Source organism: Camelus dromedarius, chromosome 7 (genome assembly GCF_036321535.1).
Source record: "Camelus dromedarius isolate mCamDro1 chromosome 7, mCamDro1.pat, whole genome shotgun sequence".
Classification (NCBI taxonomy): domain Eukaryota; kingdom Metazoa; phylum Chordata; class Mammalia; order Artiodactyla; family Camelidae; genus Camelus; species Camelus dromedarius.
Window position 1 is genome coordinate 3,895,481 of NC_087442.1, and position 10,197 is coordinate 3,905,677.

The 10,197-nt window shown below is 50.9% G+C and overlaps 1 long non-coding RNA gene across 1 annotated transcript; it reads right to left on the reverse strand.

The window, feature by feature from the left end:
• Window positions 1-5,094: 5,094 nt before the first annotated feature.
• Window positions 5,095-8,653, reverse strand: LOC116154112 (uncharacterized). Its single transcript, XR_004137996.2, has 3 exons — window positions 8,309-8,653; window positions 7,361-7,533; window positions 5,095-6,986 (listed from the first exon to the last, which is right to left on the reverse strand). It is a non-coding gene; the product is annotated as an uncharacterized LOC116154112 (long non-coding RNA).
• Window positions 8,654-10,197: the final 1,544 nt, after the last annotated feature.

Sequence of the window (10,197 nt, forward strand, 5' to 3'; positions counted from 1 at the left end):
TGGCTGGTTCGCACAGACCCAGTGCTAAGTAAACCATCCTGAAATACAGCTTGAAACCAAAACACCGTCTGCAGCTCCAAACCAGAAGGTTTGGACAAGCTTTAATTTTTAAAAACAGTTCGGATTACACGGGCAGACGGTTTCCAAAAGGAAAACAGAAAGTTTGCAAACACACTCCTGAAGCCACACGCTGCACTCCCCCTGAGGCCCACTCCCACACTCCCTCCCATGAAGGAAGTCGCCCAGTCCTCAGGGTCCTCGCTGGGGGGCGGTGGCCCAGCCCTGCAGGGCTCCCTGAGGGACACGGAGGGGAAGGCACAACACTGTTAGCATCACAGACATCAGACAGGTTTTACTTTTTGCCACTAGGAAGGACATCACTGACTCCAGGCTTGGCAGAGAAGGTTCTCTGTATTTAGGAAAGGACACAAAAGAGCTCCTGGGTCGGGCTTAAGGGCTTGGAGCAGCGCCATGGAGCACCGGGCCTCCAGCTCCCGAGAGAATTAAGGTCCCAGGAGGGAGGTCCTGACGAGGGGGGCCCCGGGGGTGTGGGTGCGTCTGTGGACAGAGGGCAGTGCAGGCCCACACTCCACGCCCGATTCTCCTCCCAAGCTCGTGGTTCTCGGTACTGACCTGTTACACTAAGCAAGCTCCACACAGCACTTGTGTGGCCTCCAGAAGCTGCTTCACTGGTGCCAATTATGTGGACTTAGACACAGATGTAAAACTAGACCAAGACAGCCTCACACGTGAGGAAGAGGGGACAGGACTTAAGCCCCTGACAGCTGCTGTGAATAGAACAGTGTCTTCCCCAAAATGCATGTGTCAGAGCCCTGATCCCCAGGACCCCTGACCCCACAGGACCCCACCATGAGATCTGGTTTGGAAATAAGGTCTTTAGAGAGCAAATCAAGTTAAAATGAGGTCATTAGGGGAACCCTAATCCCACATGGCTGGGGTCCTCATCAAAGGGGGTCATTTGAATGCAGAGACAGACATGCATACAAGACACGCAGACGTGCTCTGATGCGAAGATGAAGACATACGTCGGCAAGCTGAGGAGCGAGGCCTCAGGAGGACCAAACCCAGCCGGCACTTGGATCTGGGACTTCCGGCCTCCAGAACCAAGAGACGGCAGATCTGTGTCAGTCAAACCACTCCGTCTGTGGTAGTTTTTATGGTGGGCCCAGGGGACTGATACATGGCCTATAATAAGTCCTCAATAAAATTTGAGGATGAAACAAACCATATAATGGTAGCTACTTGGAAAACCCCCAAAAGGGACAGAAGCATCCTTCCACAACTTCTACGGAGCCCTCCGTCCTCCCTCCAGGGCGGGGGGCCAGCAGCGCCAACCGCGGGTCCCAAGCAAGGTCCCAGGCGCCCGCCTTCTCCTGCAAGACGGGCCCCCACGGCCCTCACCTGCTTACCTCCGAGCTACCACCCCTCGGGTGGGAAGCGCTGCCTGCTGGTTCTTTCTGATACGCACAGATCAGAGAGAAAAGAGACCTGTAATTGGGTTTCTCCAACATGGACAGTTTCTGCCCTGAGAAAAGCAATAGATTAGGGAGGAATGTTCCCTTTGTGTTCCAAATCAGGCAAAGAGAAGCTGGCCTTGTTTTGTCCTCAAGTCTCTAATTGCTTAAAACCAGACAGAGATGGAGAGAAGCCCTGTTTGGTGCTGGTGCGAAGCGGGCCAGGCTCTGTGTTGTGTGTGCATTCCTGGGGCGAAGCGCTGCTCAGACACCTCTAGGTCCCCACCCAGGGGCAGGGCCGAGAAGCAGAACACATTGGAAACTCTGAGCAGTGCCCTGGAAGAGCATATAGGGCCCTCCACCCACGTGAGCCAGTCTCTACATCATGGGTCTTAACATTTTCTTTCTCATTGTGATTAAAAGATGCCAAAGTACGATCTGGTCCAGAGAGCAGAGGCTGCCCCAAATATGGTGCACCCGGTGGCCATGGGCACAGCTGTGACCAGTGGATGCAGGGACAGCTCAGGAGCCCACAGGATAAGGTGGGAGTAATGCACCAGGAGGGCTGGCGGCGTTCAGGAAGGGGGAGATCCATGCAGAAAAGACGGCCTCCCAGTGTATCTTAGAGGCCTGGAGGCATTTGAACTGGCAGCGGAGCGAGCGGGGCCTCCAGCTGTCAGTGGGAGCCTGCCTTCCCACCAGATCGCTGAGGACAAGCCCGCGACACCCAAGGGTGTCAAGCAGGCAGTGCCACACGTACTGCAAAAGCCACAGCTCTGTGCCTAAGATGTGAGTGCGGCATGGAAGTCCAAAGAACATAGCCCAAGAAATTTTCTGGTTTTCACATTTCAAACCTGATACGGATTATCTGCTCTCATGAAAGAACGTCGGTGAAATCTGCTGGTCAATCTTAGACCCCCAGGAAGGTGAAGTGAAAAACACAGGAAGGATCGCAGTCCTATTCCTTGTCATCAGGGCCCTGCGGAGGGTACAGGAGGGACCCTGAGGGTGCTTGCGGGGTGACCAGCTGGTCCCTGCATGGACAAATCGTCTGCTCTTCCACCCACACTTTGTTTCCTGCCCCCGTGCTGGCCACGTGGCCTGGGAGCAGGGTCTCCGTGGAGGGTCCCCCGCCTCTGCTCCCATGTGACACATGGCAGTGCGCAGTTGTGCGGGGCTGTTCTCTGAGATGAAGGTGGTGGTGTGTTCTCAGCTCTCCTGTTGGATAAAAGCACCTTAATGAAAGAAGGTGGTTCCACTACATCATCACATCCCCTCTAACCTCTCCAGCTGAGGATAACGCCAGGCGCAGCACCCCACCTGGGCTCCCCCCCAAAATTGTTCACCTGACAGTCAAAGCCCAGCCAAATGCCATCTTTTCACTCTCACTTCTCTGAAATCCCATGGAGTTTGTAGATAGGTCAGTCAACCCTAATTACCTACTAACGTCCATAGTTTCCCTGACGCGATCACAAAACCTCCGGGGCGGAGACCGTGCCTGACATTTCCCTCCACCTCCCACCGCGCCCTGCACCGCGCTGGGCCCCCAGGCGGTCAGGGGAGCCGGCACCGCGGCCCCGAGTCCTTCAGCGCCGCGGGGGGGGGGCCCGGGGCGGGGCGGGGCGGGGCGCAGCGAGTGAAGGGTGGGCTCACACAGCGCAGCGCGAGGAGGGCCTCAGACTCACGGGGCGGATGGAGAAGGATCTGGGGAGGGAGACATCGCGGGCAGCTGGAGAGGGGAGACAGAGAGAGGGAAATTGGGGCTGGGCTCTGAGAGAGGGAGGCTCCCGGACCCCCAGCACGAGGGTTCGGTGCCATTTCAGCCCTCCTGGGTTCAGGCAAATTCCGCACAGAGAGGCTGCTGGGGAAAGGGCCAGCAGCGAGGTGCCCTTGGACCCAGGCTTGGCACTTGGCTCTGGGTTCTTGTTTCCAAAGAGCTGAGAGGGTTTTTCGGGCACATCCTCCCTGCAGGTAAAATGGCAAAACAGTTTGCTCTGTCACCCAAATTCAGATACACTTGGCTCATTTCCATTCCATGCTATGCTAAGGTTTTTAAATATCCTGGTCAGGTCAGTGCATGTCATTTGTCCTCCGTTCCTTTGGATTTCAGCTCGGAACTGACCCTGAGGATCGGTAAGGAGCTCGGGACCTTGCAGTCACAGGGTGTTCTGCACACTCCGCGGTCAGCCTGGAGCCGGAACCGCCAGGGGTCCGGGGACCAGAGCGGTCGGCGGTGCTGGGGCTCCCTCTGGTGTCTGCCTCTGGGGCAGGCAGCCTGGAAACCTGCTTCCGAGGAAGGGCACTGACCAAGGGCGTGGAGAATCCCGCAACCTCACAGGCGACGCTCCTCTCCCTGGAAACCAAAGGAGTCCGAGAGCGAAGGCGGGAGAGAGAGTTGAGGACCAGGTACCCAGCGATGGCCCATCTCAGCCGTTCGCATCCCTATCAACTTCCCCCTCCCAGCAACCCTGACAGCCAAAGTTACATCGTCCCCTTTGGGACGAGGAAGCTGAGGGTCAGAGGTTAAGAAACACACTGAGGGTCACACAACCGGTAAGCGAGCACCCAGGAATAAAATCCTGGCCCCCAGGTTTTCAGCTCAGGGCTTTTAAGCACCGTGATGTACTAATTAATGGAAGGCATGTGGGGGTTGAACCGAAAGAAAGCTTCCGGTGGTTTGGAGAAGCAGAATGTACGTGAACTTCCTGCGTGCTCCCTAATCCAGGGAAAGACGCACGCCTCTCACAAGCACGGTGAGTGTCCGGTGATGGCGTGTTTGGGAAGACATTCTGCACGGCAGAGTAACCATTCATATTTTTGTTTTCACTAATGAAAGAGATGATTTTATTGTTAAATTATAAACCAAAGACTAACGTACCCAACCAAGCAGTAATTTTACAGTTCCACCACACACACACACACACACAAACACACACACACACCTATCTTCCAAGAAATTACTCAAAACCACTAGTGAGGTCTATCTCTGCAAGCAAGGTTGCCAGATACAGCAAACAAAATTTCAGATACACAATGGATAATTTTTTAGCATAAGTATGTCCCATGCAATATTTAGGATGTGCCATAAATATTGCTTGGGACATACTTATGCTAAAAAATCATTTGTTGTTCATCAGAAGTATCCATTTAACTGGATGTCTTGTATTTTATCCGGCAACCTTATTTGAAAGTTGATGGGGCAATCTTTGTGGGCACAAAAGCAGCTTTAGGAAGCCAGGTATATGAGGAACAGAGATGGGGGGGTCCCAGAATGTGGTAGGTGTTCAGAAAAGAGAGTTAAGAGGAAACATCAACACAGACAGAGCTAGGGGGTCAGCCTGGTTCATACATAAAACAGAGCTGGACAGAGAAGTGAGGTGATGCCAGGAATGTTAGGACGCTGGTGCCCCTGCAGAGCAAGGCTTCAAGATTTGACCAGTGTGTTATTTAGCAAAGGTGGGAAGAAATGACTTTTCTATTGGTAAACATTCGTATCTCTTTATATTCAAAATAAGACATTCAATAAGCCTTGAGTGTAATCTAACATCTTACCCTATTTGGAATTGATAGCAATGAATTTTTAGTGAAATCTATTTTTGCATGAATGGGGCTAATAATTTACATTTTGTTCATTGTGTCAGGATACCAAGAAACAAGTACTATGTTTCTGGGTTATTTAAATATTGTCTAAATATATATTCTAGATCAGCGCCCCCATCAGCTTCCTGGCAAACCCATCCCTTATTTCAAATGTGAACAATACCTCGCTACGTAAAGTGTAGCTTACATTTTTGCTGGGACAAGATGCTGAAGACTGTAATAAATATGGCAGATGACCTGAGCTGCCTCTGGGTTCTTAAATGATTTGTCTGTATCCAGCTTCCTTTCTGTCACCATCCCGAATTTTAAAATAAGTAGGAGGTTTCAACTTTCATGCATGGAAAAAGGTAAGCGTATATTCCCCACTGTCCACAAAACCGTCAAAAATATCAATGAGATGCCAAATCCCCCCCACCAAATATAAGCGACAAGGGCCAGAATTATTTTATCTGAATAAGGAAAACAAAAACAAAACACTAATCCGTGGGGCTTTTCAAGTGCAAAAATTAAAATCAACATTGTTTATGCCGTATTTACGGGTCAGCAAGTCCTTGTTCAAGCTTCAGGCCCCCAAGCGGAAAAACAGAGCATGACAGCAGTAATTCACAAGTTTTTGTCACAATCAGAGGAGCTGATCACAGAAGGCCTTTAGACTCACGCCCAGCAGAGTTAGCGCTCACACCAGCCGGCGTCATCGTGATCATTCAAAAGGCACCAGATGCTGGCCGAGGGAAGGAAGATACCTGTTCCAGGTTTAAGCAACGTTCCTCCCCCTCTTTCCCAAGCTGGTTAGGCAAATAAGGAGAGCCCTCCACCCCCAGATGGCTGGTCAGTGCGGGGAGGAAGTTCACGGACGTTTCCACGAAGCGGCCCGGCGTTGACGGCGCACGGGTCACGGGCTGCTGGGTTTGGAGGAACCAGCGTCTCTGAGGACCTGAATGCGAACACTACATGGGTCTGCTAGGGCTGTCATGACACAGCACCTCAGACTGAGGGGCCTACACGGCAGAAATGTGCTTCGGAGGCCGGAAGTCCGAGACGAAGATGCGGGCAGGGCCGGCTCGTCCTGGGGCCGTGCGGGAGAGGCGGGCCCGCCCGCTCCAGCCTCTGGGGCTTGGCTGGTCATCCTTGGCTCTGCCTTCACGCCCGTGTGGCGCTTTCCCCGTGGGAAGGGCCCGTCCGAATTTCCCTCTCTCACAAGGACAGCAGTCACCGGGATTAGGGCCACCCTACTCCGGCCTGACCGCCCCTTAACTGATCATATCTGCTGATTGCATTAGGACTCCATTTCCAAGTACATTTACATTCTGAAATACCAGAATTAAGACCTCAACATACGACTTTGGGGGACACAATTCAGCCCCCAACAAATACCTGAGCAGAGCACGTGCCTCAGTTCACCATGCTCTCTGCCCGGCCACACAGCTCAGCCACACAGATGTGGGTGTCCGCAGGCCCCAGGGGGACGGGCAGTCTGCGGTTGTGCGCCGAGGACCTGGTACATTTAAATCCTCCTCCTCCTCCACTGACTCCGGCTTGGCGACACCCCAGTCAACTTCTGTGTTTGCTCGTCTATAAAAGGAGAACAAGAACTCTCGGCCCTCGGTGGATCTGAGGACACCATCAAACCGCCCGGCACGCAGCAAACACTCAGCGACGCGGGGCCTGTCCTCCGCCGGCGACGAGGGTGGGACGGATTCGTGGGTGGGCCTGGTGCGCCACCTGTGATGGCTGCTACCGTTATTGCTGGATTTTACAAAGCAGAGCACGAGACGGTGCCGATCAACAAGGCATTTATCGCAGTGCGGGAGGCGGGCAGTAAACCCAGGGGAAGGAGGGTCAGGCAGAGGCAGCGCGTGGAGAGGGGTCAGCGTCGACACCAGGGGTCCAGCAGCTGGAGCAGGATCTGTGCTGAGGAGGAAGCGATCGGAGGACGTCAAAGCTCGAGGCCATGGTCTATGTTTACACATTTTCAATGGCTGCGGGATCACATCGAGATTAAGGGGGAAGGGGGAGGGTAGAGCTCAGTGGTAGAGCACATGCCCAGCATGCACGAGGTCCTGGGTTCCATCCCCAGCACCTCCATTAAAGATAAATAAATAAATAAACCAAATTACCTACCTCCCCCCAAAACTGATAAAAATTTAATTTTTTTAAAAAAAGATTAAAAGGGAATGTTCATGAGTCTGTGCTTTAGATCTAAAAAAACCAACAGGAGCTAACAGCCCACAGCCCAAAATGTTCCTGATTTGTGAGGTGCGATGCATCCAAGACCCACTGCTCACCTCCTCCAGCCTCAGGAGCCCGTCTGTGAGTCCGGGGTCCTGGGTCCTTTTGCCAACGGTCACGTTTGCCAACAGTCACCAGCCACCAGCCACGAGGTTGCGCATCCCAGAGCATCAGATCGGTGCAGACCCAGCTCGTTACCACACGCCCCTTGACGCCCCCATCAGAGCCGCTGGGGATTTTACAAAGCAGAGCATTTATATAACATATAAATCCTCAGAAGATCCACCGAGGGCCTAGAGTTCTTCCTCCCCACGACTGGCTTTCTCTGCACATTCCCTGAGCGATTTCAAAGATGACTACTTGGGTTCACAAAGCGAGCAAGCCAGTTCCCTTGATGCCCAACGTTGCTCGAATCTGAGCCTGTGATTTGCATTTGCTTCAGAACCACCGTGAATTCCCTTCTCTGCCTTTGGCAATAAGCTCTCCGTGCAAGGTCTTCATTACTTCCTAATTGTCGGAATTTATTTGCTTCATTTTTCTTCTTAGAAAACATTTAAAAAATTAATCTCCAATCTTGGGCTGCTGTTAATTTAAAAGCTCCTCCTCATTTATTTATGGCATCATTTGTTATTTCAATCACACCTCACGACCAGCAGAGCACCACGCACGCCAGAGCATAGCACAACCACTGCTTTCTACGCCTGCGTTTGCTGGCCCTCCTTCCTGCTTAAAAACATCACCCAGTGACCGCCATCACATAATAGCTAGTTGACTTGAAGAGGACATTCCAAGAACATTGGTGCAGTGGGGTGCACGTATCTTTTCAAATTATATGCACCCCAGTGTTCACAGAGGGACTATTTATAATAGCCAAGACATGGAAGCAACCTAAATGTCCCTCAACAGATGACTGGATAAAGAAGATGTAGTATACTTATACAATGGAATACTACTTAGCCATAAAAAAGAATGAAATCATGCCATTTGCAGCAACATGGACTGACCTGGAGATGGTCATTCTAAGTGAAATAAGCCAGAAAGAGAAAGAAAAATACCATATGATGTCACTCATATGTGGAACCTAAAAAAAAAATGAGACAAATGGACTTATTTACAAAATAGAAACAGACTCTCAGACAAAGAAAACAAACTACAGTTACCAAAGGGGAAAGAGTGGGGAGGGATAAATTAAGAGTTTAGGATTAACAGATACACACTAATATATATAAAATAGATTAACTACAAGGACCTACTGTACAGCGCAGGGAACTGTATTCAATAGCTTTTGTAATAACCTAGAATGGGAAAGAATCTGAAAAAGAATATATATATGTATATGTAAAGCTGAATCACTTTGCTGTACACTTGAAACCAGCACATCAAAAATCAACCATAAATATATAATATATAAATCAACTACCTCAATAAAAATTTTTTAAAATAAAGCCCCCCCAAAAGAAAACAGTGGAGTGGGGTGGGATGGGGTAGGCATGTCCTCTTAAACCTTGAACCCACGCAGGCAGCCCTGGCTTCAAGCTGGCAGGTGCCTGCGTGGTCCACTCCCACTGCCGTATCAGCCCAGGCTGCCCTGCCTCCCTCCGGTCTCCGCATTTTATCAAGTGCAGTGGATGGTGGGGGTCATGGGAACTAGTGATGACATTTCTGCCTCGGCCACTTCCTCACTGAAGACACGCTCAGCCCAGATCTTTCCCAGCCTTGTCCATCTTTTATCCCCTTAATGTTAAACACAGCACTTTGGCATCAGAAGCCCACAAATATTTAGTTGAAAAATTAATTAGATGGGATTTAATCTGAGAACAAGTACTTGTTTTACTAGCCCACATCCACAAAGTTCCCCTAGAATTAGAACAGCAAACAGCTTCTCCCTCTAGTGCCGACGCGGAACGACAACAGTCGCAGCCTCCTCCAGGCAATTCTGCGGCCACTCCCGGGCTCGGGAGGAGAGAGCATCGCCAGCAATTACCAGAATGCCCTGAGCCTGGGAGAGCGGGCTGCTGGTCCAGCTGTGTCGGTCGGGGCTCCCCAGAGAAGCAGATCCAGTCAGAGATGTGCATGTATGTGACGGATTTGTTTTAAGCAACAGGCTCACGTGATTGCAGGGACTTGGCACATCTGAAACTTGTCGGGTCAGCTGACCACCTAGGTCAGGTAAGAGTTGGTGTTGCAGTCTTTTTCTTTTGGATTTTTTTTAATGATATGCCCACTGGATTTTTTTTTAATTTTATCTGGGGGTGGGCAATTATGTTTGTTTGTTTGTTTGTCTGTTTGTTTAATGGAGGCACTGGGGATTGAACCCAGGACCTTGTGCATGCTAAGCACACACTCTACCACTGAGCTATGTCCCACCCCCCAGCACCCCCAGTGTTACAGTCTTGAGTCTGAAATCTGCAGAGCAGCCTGGCAAGCCGGAAACCCAGGTGGGCCTTCTGTGCTCCAGGCTTGAGGCAGAATTCCTTCTTCCCTAGAAACCCTGCTTTGGCTCTTAAAGCCTTTGACTGATTGGGTGAGGCCCACCCACATTATGGAAGGTGATCTCCTTTACTTAATGCCAGCTGATTGAAGATGTTAATCACACCTACCAAATACTGTCATGGTCACATCTAGACTAGTGTTCAACCAAACAACAGGGTACCATAGCCTAGTCAGATGGACACACAAAATTAGCCATCACAGGTACTATGAATCTTCCTCTCCTGTTCCAGAAAACACCGCCTCATAATCTGCCAAAGCCTTCGTGTACCCTCAGACAAGGCTTACGCCACTCAGTTCTCAACGGTACCACTTCTTAACAGGGCATGGAATTAATGAAGTTGATGCTTGAGCAGAGAATTTAGAAGCCTTAAGGAATTTAATAACTCAACCAGAAAGGTCT